The sequence below is a fragment of the Cydia pomonella genome, unplaced genomic scaffold, assembly GCF_033807575.1.
Source record: "Cydia pomonella isolate Wapato2018A unplaced genomic scaffold, ilCydPomo1 PGA_scaffold_155, whole genome shotgun sequence".
In the NCBI taxonomy this organism is placed as follows: Eukaryota; Metazoa; Arthropoda; class Insecta; order Lepidoptera; family Tortricidae; genus Cydia; species Cydia pomonella.
Window position 1 is genome coordinate 100,155 of NW_026907798.1, and position 14,170 is coordinate 114,324.

Consider the following 14,170-nt stretch of genomic DNA (forward strand, 5'->3'; position numbering starts at 1 on the left):
TAAAAATGGACGCTATGTACGGCCCAGGTGCGCAAATATATCTGAACACGCACACTAACATTTCGACTATAGAGGCGTGTTCAGATATTTGTGAACAGCTTAGCCGCTCCGATATACCTGATGGCGACTGTACCTACCGTCATACAGTTTTACTGTATGTACAGGAAATTGTCGGTGTCAGTGTCAGTAAATCATCAAGTTGGTGAAATAGGCGCCTGATTACTTTTCGCCAGGCCAGCAGAGCATGGTCATTACTGCAGACTGATGCTCACGGTTGAGATCATATCAAAACAAGATGAAAACCATATCAAAATTTTCAAACAGAATTGGAGTCTTTAAAGAAACTGGCGGTCCAATACACTATCAATGCACTTAAATCGTCTTTTAATAGAAGGCCAGGAAACGCATACTTATCTGCGTTATAAATAGCATAGATTTATTGGTCCAGCTTCCTTCCGAGTGCTTTGAAGTTGATACATTCTTGTTAAAGGATTTGTTTATACTGAGAAAGGTCAGTCGCAGTCTGTGTAAAGTTGAGAACCGGAATTTCGTTTTGGGGGAACGGATTTTAATTACAAGCTAACATACATTTTAATTAGCATGAAAAACGGGATATTTGTTTTTGAGAGTTGCAGAAATATCGGGTATGGTAAATACTCGTACCCCGTTTTACATAGAAAGTAATGATAAGGATTTTGAGTAGTAGCCAGATAGCTACTTACCTACACTTAAAGTTTTGTTAGTGGATTTTGTCAGGCGTCGCATGATTTATTTTGCTGCTATCAACTTACGCGACCTTTCCGTAAAGGTTTGTGCACCGAGTCAACATTTCTTGTGCCTTACATTACTTTACTTTATAATGTCCTTAGACATAAACGAAAATCACTTTTCTTTTCTCCGTATTCAATACCAGGAATTTCAATATCTGCAAATAATTGTATTCACAGCAAAAATACATTGTATCCACATTGTATCAGGAGTATGGAGTGTGGAATTAAGAGGAGTGACATCTCTTATGGTAGAACTGTTGCAAAAGTGTCCAGCTGTCAGCTATAAATAATAGTTCCAAATTTCTCCAGAGTAGCGCTAGAGTAGCTATTAACCTAGGCGCTATTGACAGAGTGAAGTGCGCTGTCTATGATTTGATTTTTTTGTTTAAGTATTCTAGGTGTGGTTTTTTGATAACACTTTTTGGTACATGGAGATTTATTTCCTGTAATTCTAGACAACCTACTTTTGCCTAAAGTTGACTTCCAATTAGGCAAAATACATCACAAGATGTCACTACAAAAGACTATAATTTTAAGGCATGAATACAACATTAAGAAGGTTGCATATACCTCGCTTGTCAAGACTTTATTTAAAATGTTGTTACCTAGCAAATGTTACTTACTGTCAGACGTACGTCACATCATTACTTATATGTCAATTTTAAAGAGTATCCGGGAGCGAACTGTTTACGGAGCTACAGAACAAGGCGAAATTACCCAAAATTCTACTAATGTGCAAGACGTTAAACACTTTACCTCCGAAATATTTTGAATTCATGTCCAGTTAGCTGTTAATGTCAAAGAAGGAACGCTCATTTGAGAACCTGGCAAGTCAGTTATGTGAACACGAAAGAGGTCTACTACACAAAGATCAACAATGCTAAAAAGAAGTTTAGATAACAAGCGGACCACAGGCTCCCATGAGCCGCGGCAAAATGCCGGGACAACGCGAGGAAGAAGATTAGGTATGGTATATAGGAAGAATTCTATGGCAACACCAACATATCCTTCAACGTGTCCTTCTTATCTTATCATACGGTTTCGGATTACACTTCGACCCATCGGGATGTTTTATATAATCGTTACTTCAAGAGCTACCTTGTACCTACTCAAGAGCTCTTTCGACGATCTTCATGTGTCGGATGATGGAGCACAAGGGCAGCTCACTTTTAATTTCTTCGGTTCCAGATAGCTTGCACCAAAAACTTTCATTCTCTGTCTGACGAGGGCGTGACATTCACACATTTGTCTTACTGTCTCTTCCTCTTCGCCACACATTCGTCATTAGATGGTGTCAGAGTGTCCCATCTTGGCTAAGACTCCTTGACTCTATTTTTTTTTATACTTAAACAAAAACAACCTAAGACTTCGTTGGAGACTTGTAAAGTGCTATGTACTATCAGTGCTCTTCCACGGCTGCGAAACTTGGACTCTGAATAAAGCGACGGAAAAGAAAATAGACGCATTCGAAATGTGGCTATATAGGCGCATGCTAAAAATATCCTGGACCGATAGAGTTACGAATGTGGAAGTACTAAAAAGAATGGAGAAAAAGTTGGAGGTTTTGGTTACGGTGAAAAAAAGGAAAATATCTTATTTTGGACATATATACAGAAATGACAAATATAATATACTACAACTAATATTGGAAGGAAAAATTGATGGCAAGAGGGGAAGGGGAAGAAGGAGGTTCATCTGGCTTGACAATATTAAGAAATGGACGAACGTGAATAACGCAGCCATACTGGCAAGAATGGCCAAGAGCAGAAGAGAGATGGCAAAGGTGGTCGCCGACGTCCGTTAGGGCATGGCAAATAAAGAAGAAGAAACACAAACACTTTTAGAACCGAACCATTCCTACAGTCTATAAAATAGCTAAAAACTATCACAATACATTCCAACCCGGTTGTTGTGAGAGTGACCTAATACATTTTAGTACCTAACTTGGTTCCTAAGTGATAGTCTAATAGGTCAACTGCTCACGTCTAGATGATAAGGCACGACAGTAAGTATAAACAGGTTTCTAAATATATTTCCTGAACATGTATGTCATCTTAGGAAATCTTGAGTTTTGAAAACCTACATATTTAAGGGCCAGTTTTACCACAGATGACGGATTGATTAACTTCACTCAAGCTGAATTAATGCAGTATAAAATTTATTGCAGAGAAGCTCGTCATTGGCTTGTCAGAGGACTCTTCAAGAACTCTTCATTGTATTTGTATACGTACGTCGTTCCAACAAAGTTAGAAAGGAAGAACTTCACTCCTGCTTTACCGACTTTCTCTAAGTGGAGTATATGTACAAATGTAAGAGTTAAGCGATGAAAGAGCGCGTAGACGGTTTTCCCTTATAGATGGTCTTCTCCACATTGACCTTCATAATAATAGTTACCATGAGTTGTTCATTTTTCTTTTGTAAAAATATGTACTATGCTTGTCCCGTTCTGTAGTTACACCAATGTGCCTAAAAACTTCGATCTCTAACCACACCAATATAGAGTAAGGTATAAGTATAACTATAATATCGTCAGGTGACATGAAAAACTCACTAATTACTAAAAAATAATTAAACAAAAATCAACCTTTTTCTAATAGTAATATGGTTCATTATGGCTATGAACTGGTGGTGGTAATTAGTGAGTTTTGCTTATCACCTGAGGATATATGTTTCGTCACGTCACGTTGGAATAAATTGCTTCATAATAACAAAAACGTAAAATAATAATTCCAATACCGTTTCATGTTAACCCTTCGTTTATAGTCCAGTTAAGTTGTAAAATGCATCCAAGTGACCGAGCAAGTTCGCGAAATGGCTCTTTTTATTACATACTTTGCTTTATAAGAGGGGCGCCATTAAAATGATTCTGAGGGCATAAAATGATGGAAAAGGCCCAAGGAATTTCCAAAGAAAACTAGGGTTGCCAACCTTAGTGCATAAATTTGCGGTACATTTTCCATCAAATTGCGGGACTTGGGTATAAAATGCGGAACACCTTCACCCAGCCTAACTGGGTAAGGTAAATTGGCCGTCAACGTATGGAAAAGGCAACGTGTGAAAAATTAACTATCTAAGCTGGGTAGTGCCAAGCTAACGAGTGTTTCCGCGAGGTATAGGAGTATTTAAATTAGAATCACGCGCTCTTTACTTATAATTGAACGTTCGTTTCAGTGTTTTGTAATCTAGTCTAGCCTGAAAACGGCACAATCGGCGTCCCGCGCGGTCCGTTTGCGGGGTGCATACTCTAGGGCTCCAGAAACGGGACGTCCCGCAATTGGCACAAGCGGGACTGTTGGCAACCCTACTTAAGACGTGTAAAAGATATTGTTTGGAAATTACTTACCTGTGCATCTTGCAATCACTGGCTGTATGTATTGTTCCAGTGGACGATTTTCGAAACGGATCAAAATATGTCGAGCGAAATTAACTAAAATCATCATTTAAATATCCCAGGGTGCCAGATGCCAATCGTTTGCGCGATAGAGTGATAGAGAGATACCGTTTCGTTCGCTAAGGTTGAAACGATTGGGATCTTGGCTAGGCTCTCAGGTGCATGATCGTATTGTATCGATACAAACTCTTATTAAGTAGTCTTGTTACCTACTTTTGTGTGGTTCTTGGCAGCGTATAGAAGTAAATTTTCATACCTTTAATGTGAAAGCATTTTATATCCTTTAACTCCTGTAAGGCACTTTACATTACATAGTGTATTGAAACCATATTATAGGTCTCAGGTTTTATTCAATAGCTGCTAGATTTTACAGGGGTCTACCCGGATATTTACATCCATGGGTTCAATGCGCTTTATCTAGAATTATAGGAAGAAAAATAAAGTAAAAGGGTTCAGAAACCTTGCAACAAATCGCATGCGATTTTCGACACATTGAACATTGCGTTATTTTATCGATCGATTGACTGCACCTATCTACGGCCGCAAAACTAGCGAAAATTTTATTGGAATTGTTGCAAGGTCTTTATAGCCCTACGGATGCAATTTCATCATGGATGCAATTATAACTATGAGCATATAAAATTTGTCATTGCTGTTTAATTAGAATTATATTAGGTCATACGCGTACGCAATCCCACCGCTAATTACGGCACATAATCCATGTCGTATATTATTATTTATATTTAAATTGTAGTGTTTTCTATTAAGACAAAATGTAATAATACTTATTTATAATTTACAATGATATCAACACAAAATGCACAGTTGAGGTAATACGAGTAGGTAACAATAAAATGAAACAGAACGTATATAAATGTTGTATTTGTTTATTATATTTCTCAATTGAAAAATTATACTCATATTTCTTTTTTTTTTTTACAGAATCGACTGATTAGTGCAACGAAGGAAGTGCCTTTAGTGGAGTGTCAAAGTGTATTTTTGGAAGTTTTTGGAAGTTTTACCAAACAAGTGCCTAGTAGTGTGTATATTTTTTAAGTGTTGACTGAAAATATATCGTTTCACTATGGAATTAAGAAGATTGGCCTTATGCCTGGCGTTCCTGTTGGTCGCAGTTATCTCACATAGTTCAGGTACGTTTTATATATAAGAAACCTTGTTAGTCGTTTTTGACGGTAATAATGTGGTCCGCTAGATAATGGAACATATCCAGTCTCAATTTTCATTAAAATACTCGTACGTCACACTTTGTTTTTTTGAAATTTTTTGTTAAAAAATTTTCACTTGAAACTTAAAGATGTTAAAAATTACCAGTTTTTTTTTTTATTTAAGGTCGCTTTTTAACAACAAAGGTCATTAGCGACCACAAAAGAATTACAATTTTTTATATATATCGATGTACCTGAAATAGAACAAAAATAATCGCTATAAAATTTATTTTTAAAAAGTATATCGTTTTGACTCATCAGTCTATACTTAGCTACGTTTTAAATATAACATAATGTAAGCTGTGTATTTTGGGGTCAATAACACCAATTATACATACGCTGCCTACCTAAGCTGATCGATAGACATTTCAAAGCAAAAAAACTGAGATTGGACTTAGTGTCATTATATATGGCCATATTTAGAAATTGAGGTTATGATATGGAATAAGTAACATCGAGTATCCAGTATTTGTAACATAATTACGTCCTTTTATGACTTAGTAAAAGCAACATATGTCTTTGTCTTTGACACTTTGGCCTATAGAAGGCAACTAGTTTGTGCGCTTGTAAGTTATTATATGCAGCTTTGACCTAAATTATGTAATCGGGACGAGAGGTAGCAAAAACTAGTCTTTTTGCCTGCGGTTGAAGCAAGAACAGCACCTGCCATCTGTTAAGTTGATGTAAATTATACGAAGGTTTAGGGATTTTTTTTGATTAGATACGATTTGATACGATCCGTTGCTTTTTCCCAGTAATTAAACTTGTGTCGCAATATAAAAAAGAAGAGAAAAAAAAGCGCGACTTTCATAGTTTGTATGAGGTTCAACCTTTCGCACATTCATAATTCCGCTAACAAAATTGGTTTGTCAGAGTATGTATATAATTGCTAACTACGTATAAAATTCACTACCATGTGGTAGTGAACTTTAAAGATACTGAGTTAGCAAAAAAAAATCAAACATAATCTAATTTACATACAATTTATTTACAGAAAAAAGGTTACATGTACATGTTAAGGACTATTAATATGTGTGAGTGTAAAAAAATGTTTCACCTTTTCCAAATGTTTTAAACAGTATGCAAATGTTACAAAGGATATTAAGTAGCATTTGAATTCTTAGAATAACATACTACATTAATTAATGCGACATATGGTAACATCAGTAAAAAAAAAGAATCAGTAGAAATAGGTAGTTCAATTCGTATAGAAGAAACTAAGTCGTTTTAGAAGGAAATTGTTATATAACATCACTGTATCATAATATCATTTACAGTAGAAAAACAGCGATCAATGAGCCAACATCTCCGTTTTTGAGTAAATTCCTTGCCTTCGAGTGCTTTTATTTGGATAGGTAATTTATTGTGCAATACTCGCATTGTAAGCGTTCCTTCTGCAAATGGCAATAAAGACTTCTATTCTTTTCGCGTACGTGGGTCAAAATTATTTTCGTTGTCTTGTTTCTGAACACTGTCACGCTTCATGTCTTTTATCAAATAAATAAAAAAAAGTTGAGTGCAATTGCATTGTCTTTCAATGTGCAATTTAAAAACTATATTTTACCCCATACGAAAAGCTCCACTCAGTCACATTTTTGGGGACAAATAAAAAGACAAAATAATTTTGACCCACGTATCTAACTTTCATTAATGTCAGCCTCCAAACCTCATTCATTACATATTTTACGGATGCTAAATTAAATATAATTTCATCACTTCCTCAGTAACAAAGCTTCTTCAGAAATAGATGCAATAAAAACAGTCGAGGCCGTCCAGCGCCGGCATTAGATAAAAACTAACTCATCCCAATTTTGTTTGTGTGCCGTCCATTGCCTCTGCATCGGCAAAAAATCTGATCTAATTTTTAAAATTATTAAAAAAGAAGACTCGGTGGTGTATCATGATCAAAGGCATAAGCAATGATATATTATATTATACTTCGTTTTATGGTTATATGTTACTGAAAGTGCATAATTATATAGTTGTATTATAATTTTTGATTTTTGTCGAGTCAAATTGAATATTGGGGATAACTGGCCAGCGAGTCGTGTCACATAAAATGCAGTAAATAAAAAAGAAACCTTATATGAAATCAAATGTCAGCTTACAAATGACAAGTTGTAGACAAAATTGTTGCCATATATAAATAGAATAAAAAATTGAGTAGTAGGTCAAACTCTAAGAACGGGTTTTGCTTATTACGAAAGTAAAACTGAACCTCACATATCTTTGTTGTTCTTAATAAAATAATTATTTGAATTTTAATGCTGAATTATTTTAACTTATCTAAGGGAGACTTGAAATGCGTCCATCCTCATCCAAATAAAGTATAAAAATCAATACTAATCCTACGTTTGACGATTAAGTACAGTTACAAAATGTATGCACTTTTTACACCCTTTTTTATCTGCATTCAAACTCAACACGTAATTGCCAGTGTCAATGACAAAAGCTGTCAAAACGCGCGCTAAAGCCGGCTGTCAACATGACAGCTGTCAGTTCTTTTTTTAATGTTTATGCTCCGAACGCACGGGCCATGGGCGTTTTTTGGTGCACTCAAACGATTATTGGACCGTTAGATGTTTTCTTTTTTAATTGATCGTTCTGTGCCATTAGTGATTATCTGTCAAGCTATTTCCGTCAGTAGAAAAAATCGACAAATTAAAAAAATATAGGCGCGATGGGTTATCGTCCCATAGAAAATTTGAATATCGCGTCTTTTTCTACTGACCATATTATTTGACAGACCATAGAATAATTTTCCTGCATTATCTGAAATGTCAGACAGAACACGTTTGTGTATTTAAAATATAGGTATGTGCATGGGTTCTACTTTTGGATAAAGTCATTTAAGTACTTATCCCTATGTCTTTCTATATGCTTAAGTTTGGGCATTTAATAGTAGACAAAATCAAAATGAAATAAATCCTTCTTGTCTATGTTTGTGTTTTATGTCCATTGCGTTACAAATCTTCGTTAGAACGTTACCAGACTATCTATAAATCAGCGGTCACACCTACAAGCCGTCTAATAAAAATGTCGTCTCTCAATACAAATTCCATGATACTTAAGCTCTTTTGTAATTTTTTTATTTTTATTTATTTCAAAACGTCGGTGTTTTGCAGAAACAGGATGGCAGTTACGACCTATTATTTGGAGGTGTATTTGCAATAGTTCAAGAACCTTTGACAATTAATTAGCATCATTGGTTTCACGAGGATGCCGTCAAATAGTTTGTGGATAGGGCACAATTAACTTATTTGCAGTCTTTTGTTAATTAGGCAGCCTTTTGTTTTTTTTTTTGACGAATCCTAAGGTGGATGAGCTTCCTGTAACATGAAGCCTGATGCTATTTTTTATTCAATAAATTCTATTGTTTATTAGGCAAATAAAGTACGTATCTTATAGTGCTTTTAACCTATATATAACCCCAACTCCCTTGATGCAATTTCGGTTTTGAAAATAAAAAGTGAACACCGGTCATTGGACTCTTTAACGAACCAAATTTAATAAAAATTGCTACAAAATACAATAAGATATAATATAACACGGTGTTTTTAGAGTTCCCTACCAAAAAGGTACAAAAGGAACCGTTATTTTAAAATCCTTTAATTTCAATGGTGCATTCCTGCTTCAATTTTAAGTAACTTTCTCAAAGAAACCGGTATTCTAATCAACTCCATTTTGGAGATAATTAATGTTTTTTTTAATAAGGCCCCTACGAGCGTGTACACTTGCCTTAGAGCCTGTTTACACATTGATTAGTAAGTATTAAGTATGAGTTTATACATTGGCTACTAAACGCAAGTACTATCTCGGATGATCCGCCCTTTTACTCTTAAGATTAAATTAGCAGAATATTGTGCTCGCTATCAAGCTGTTAAAGTTTTTAATAAATTACCGGTTGAGCTCAAATCTATTTGTGACCCCGATACCTTTAAAACCAAGCTACGTGCGTTTTTACTTCAAAAATGTTTTTATACTATTGAAGAATTATTTTATCATGACATAGGGAATTAAATTTTTATTTATTTATTTTTATAAATGCTGACATTTCGATTTCAATAGTTGATTACTGTTTGTTTGTATTTTTGCGCCTTTTTGGAAATTTTAACATAATAATATTTAATTTTTCTTGTCTTTTTACTTGTTCGCTTTTTTTTTATTTATTTTGCTTTATACCTTATTACTAGGTGACATTTTTTCTCTTAATTTATAATTTATTTTCTTATTCTGACATGTTACTAAAAAAAAATCTTTTTTCTTAATTTTTAAATGATATTATTTGATTATTTTTTCTTTTTACTTGTTGACATTTTTAGTTTTTTTCTCGTATTTTTAATTTTTTATTGTCAAATTTTTTTAAATTACTATACATGTTTTTTTAAAGTTTTGGGCTATCTATTTGAGCGGGCGATTTATTTGAATTAGTTTTAATATTTATTTTTATGATGTTTATTTTTGATATATTTTTTGTATGCATGTGCTTAGATTTAAGATTATTCAAACACAATGTAATATTGTTATTGAATAAAAATGATGATAATGATGATGATGATCGATATTTGAAATGTCATTGATATGTCATCGTTTTCTATTGTTTGGTCGATTGAAATATAATGTCCGTGTTACAACAATGCTATCAAATGGTTCATTTAATGTATACAAATTCAATTATATAACTAAACTATAAAACTTAAAACCTAAATCAAAAATATATAATACTAAACTTAAAATACTAACAAATATCTCCCTTCGATGCTATTAATTACTTTTATGAAAAATCCAGAAAAAAAAACAAATGTCTATGAAATCCAGATAAAATTAATACGATAATAATCGTATCTTAACAACGTGGTTGAATCCCAATGTAAACGTACATTTATGAAAAGCTAAATTAGACATTCGTTTCGCATTGACCTAGTCACCTAGTCCATCTAGCCAACTTTTGTGATACAAATATTCCCCATTTTAATACATCGATGAGTAATCTGGCAACGTTCCCATGTTTTCATATAACGAAGCCGGATTAGATATTTTATGATTACATGAAAAGCTATTCAAAGAAACGTACATTTTGTTTGTTATGCAATACGAATTAAAATTTCCGGAATAGTGTGCTAAAATTAGATGTACATAATAAAAATATGTATTAAATTTAGCTGTGCTTTAAACTGAGTACCTAATGTATTGATTGGCTGAAATTTAAAGTGTTTTACTATGGATGTGTGCCAAAAAATTCAAGCTATGATAACATGTTATATAATTATGATACGAGTAGGTTATATTCTTGTACATAATTCTTATAAACCTAACGATTTATGAGGGCTTACTATAATCCCGAAAAATATTGATCTGTTTATTTTAGAACCGTTTAGCGGGATTACACAAATTTTCAATTTCCCAATACGTTGCGTACAGTTGCTGAAAAAAATATTTAGAAAAAATGTGTCGGAATGTTTTTAAGTGTGACCTACATACTGCAATGAATAAATAAAATATTCTGTTGATAATTTTAGGAGCACGTAATTTGTTTAATCTCGCGTGCTAGTCTTATATAAGCAGCAGACATACTGAAAATGACATGACCGACATAAATGATTATAAACTGTAGGAGCTAAGACACCACAGGGGATGAGGGTAGGACGCCGACCTGTGGTGTTTCCGTGACCCCAGAGTATAATACCGTAGTATTGATTTAGTTTGCAAGTAAGAACTGAAACCGAATACCACAGTCATGTTATTAAGGTCTGCATTCCTTTTTTTTTTAGTAAGGTGCTAGATGCTATACTTAATACTATGAGCTGTGGACCTGGCGAATCCCTGTGGCTCCGCCATTTTGAAAAATGTCCAAACAATATCGAACGTATCGTTTAACGAACACTCTCACAAAATTTTACGCAAGTTAGTTGAGAAATGGGACCTTTACTTATAGGAGAACAGCCGGACAGCTGATCCGGACAGACATACGAAAGGATTTTTGCCCAAGCTGAAACAAAGAAGCAAACATAAAATGTGATTTCTTTAGTTGTCAGCTTAGATTAAGGGTCTCCCCAGATATATCGACGCGAAATCGGCAAAAGCCGATAGAAAAAAGCTTTGTCTACGAAATAAGGACGAAAAACACGTCGACGCGTCGGCGGGCGTCGACGCCTTTTCGCTCTTAATGCGCAGACATAAAGCTTTTTTTATATCGGCTATTGCCGATTGCGCGTCGATATATTTGGGGAGATCCTAATTATCCATTTACCTAATGGGTTAAACGTATGACTTAAGGTTATGGGTATTTTCAGTGGGCTGCATAACATAAACGGACTTTAAAGCCTAATTTCCTTACTTTATCCTAATAGGTAGCCGTATTAAATCTACTACTTCTTATTTTTATTTATTTTTGAACTCATGTGTTTTATTAGTATGAGTATGAGTATGTGTTTTATGAGTAGGTGTCAAATAAATCAGTGTTGAGCGACCAGTAAATAATGAGCAAATGAGTCAAAATTTGGCACATACTACTTCATAATATAACAAGGGGAATGTGGAGAAAAGATTGCAATTTTTTATTCCATACAAACGTGGACATTCTCTACTACGTATATTAGACACTGGAGACCTGCACCGGCTTTACACGGATTACACAAATCCGTTCAGAAGTTTTTGAGTTTATCGCGAACATACAGACAGATAGACGTTTGAGGGACTTTGTTTTATAAGGCAGCTGTTGCAAATTACTTATTGCAAATTACAAAACATAAGTTAAAAACCAATTTTGATTACACGATCCCTTAAGTTTATAAATACGAAAGGAAACTTTTAGTTAGGAATATTTCTGGTGAACAAATGCCACATCCATTCTACCTCGTCAGGGTAGAGGGACCGAATGGTCACTAAACACGCGATCTCGGTGTAATGACTCGATTTGATTAATATTTTCTATTAAATTTGAATATTATTCAGCTTGTATGTTTTTAATTAAGATATTAAAAGTGCTATTACTTTTTTATTTAGCTATGATAACTTGTTTGTTATTGGGGATGTTTGAGCGTAAAATGAATGTTATTTTAAATGGCAGGCTTTTTACTTAGCCAGGTCATAAGTTGTGTAACAACGATTTTTACTGATAAAAATGTATAGGTACAAATCCCCTATTATTTTTATAAATAAATAAATATTTTGAGACATTATTACACAAATTGGCTAAGTCCCACAGTAAGCCCAATAAGGCTTGTGTTGTGGATACTTAGACAACGACATATATAATATATAAATACATAGAAAACACCTATGACTCAGGAACAAATATTCATGCTCATCACACAAATAAATACCCTTATCAGGATTTGAACCCGGGACCATCAGCTTCATAGGCAGGGTCACTACCCACTAGGCCTGACTGGTCGTCATAATATGGAATGAAAGCTTATTTAATGCTGTATCAGTTACAGTATATTTGAACGTAATTTGCTGACTCAGTTTTGCATAATTGTATGTAATATTCGAAAAAAGTGATTAAAAATATACGCGGCCTCTTGAAGACAATTTTGATCTCTATTCTTTTTTACATGGTTGAATCTTACATAAAGCACAAGTTGGGTATTGTATGTTCTTGAAAGCTTTGTATTAAATTTTATCTGTCGAAACCTATTGCGACAGAACTTATGGCCTGACTAAGTTCATAAGTAAACCGACTTAAAAGCGAGACATATTACCCTGAAATAGCGCATATTTCCATTTCTTATAAAACTTTCCTGAAATTTCAGAGAACTTTTCCAACTTTTTTTAAACATACCACAAATATGTATGACTTTGCAATGACAAAGTGTGTAAATGTCGTGCCAGACTTAGGTTAGGTAGATCGAACAAAACGAACCAAGAGCAAAGTTATTAACAGAAAAATATTAAACCTAGCTGGATCGACTCCAAAATTTTGTCTTGTAATGTCACTGCCACTTTATCTGAGTAAAATAAGTCTTAAAATATAAAGTAAGTATAAAGATTCTTGACCTTTACTGAACTAAAAATAAAACGTAAATAAAAAATGGCGTAACGACATTACAACGTAATCAATACATTAGAAAACAATGCATCATTTCAATTGATTACAGACATCAATCATTCGTTCAATCCATTCATTCGATCGGCCACAAGTTTATCAATGCAGTCGACAACAGAAAGATATGTCGCTGTCAAAGTGAAATTTATATGAAGCGTTGTCAGTTGCATTAGTTTATCGGCGGTATAAATAAATTGGTTTATTTAAATATTCTAATCCATGAATCGAATTATATTCCGTTACAAAATACGAACTGGTTTAAAAAATGTTGTTTGGCGAGAATTTGGCTGTTTTCTTCATATAAACTACAAAAAAATTGTGAATTATTATAAACAGAGATTCAGGTCTGTCTTGTTTGCTTAGCTTTAATCCGATTAATTAAGAAAATTATCAAATCCAATGTTTTTTGTCTGTATTTTCACATTTATTTTATCTTAATACGTGTGTCATAATACTTAGGTAAAATATGTTCCAAACATACATATTCAGTTTCTTATGTAGAGAAAAATAAAGCGTATTAATAGGTATTCTGCATTTAATCGTTTTGACAAGCAACCTAAACCACCTTTTCGAAGATTATAATAATTTACTAAAAATTGAAGCTTTTTATTTGAGTCGTCGAGATCCTGACCTGCACGGCGGCTACAATATTAATTCGTATCTGTAAAATACTGTAAATACAAACACATATATCTCTACAGTGGCATCGGTCCAACAAAAAACATGGCGAAAC

The 14,170-nt window shown here is 33.9% G+C and overlaps 1 long non-coding RNA gene across 1 annotated transcript in view; it reads left to right on the plus strand.

Moving 5' to 3' along the window:
- LOC133533328 (uncharacterized) overlaps nt 1–14,170 on the plus strand; it is a 154,935-nt gene that overhangs the window by 18,860 nt on the left and 121,905 nt on the right. Inside the window, exon 2 of the long non-coding RNA XR_009801850.1 lies at nt 5,104–5,312. This is a non-coding gene — a long non-coding RNA (uncharacterized LOC133533328). The remainder of the gene's footprint in view (nt 1–5,103; nt 5,313–14,170) is intronic.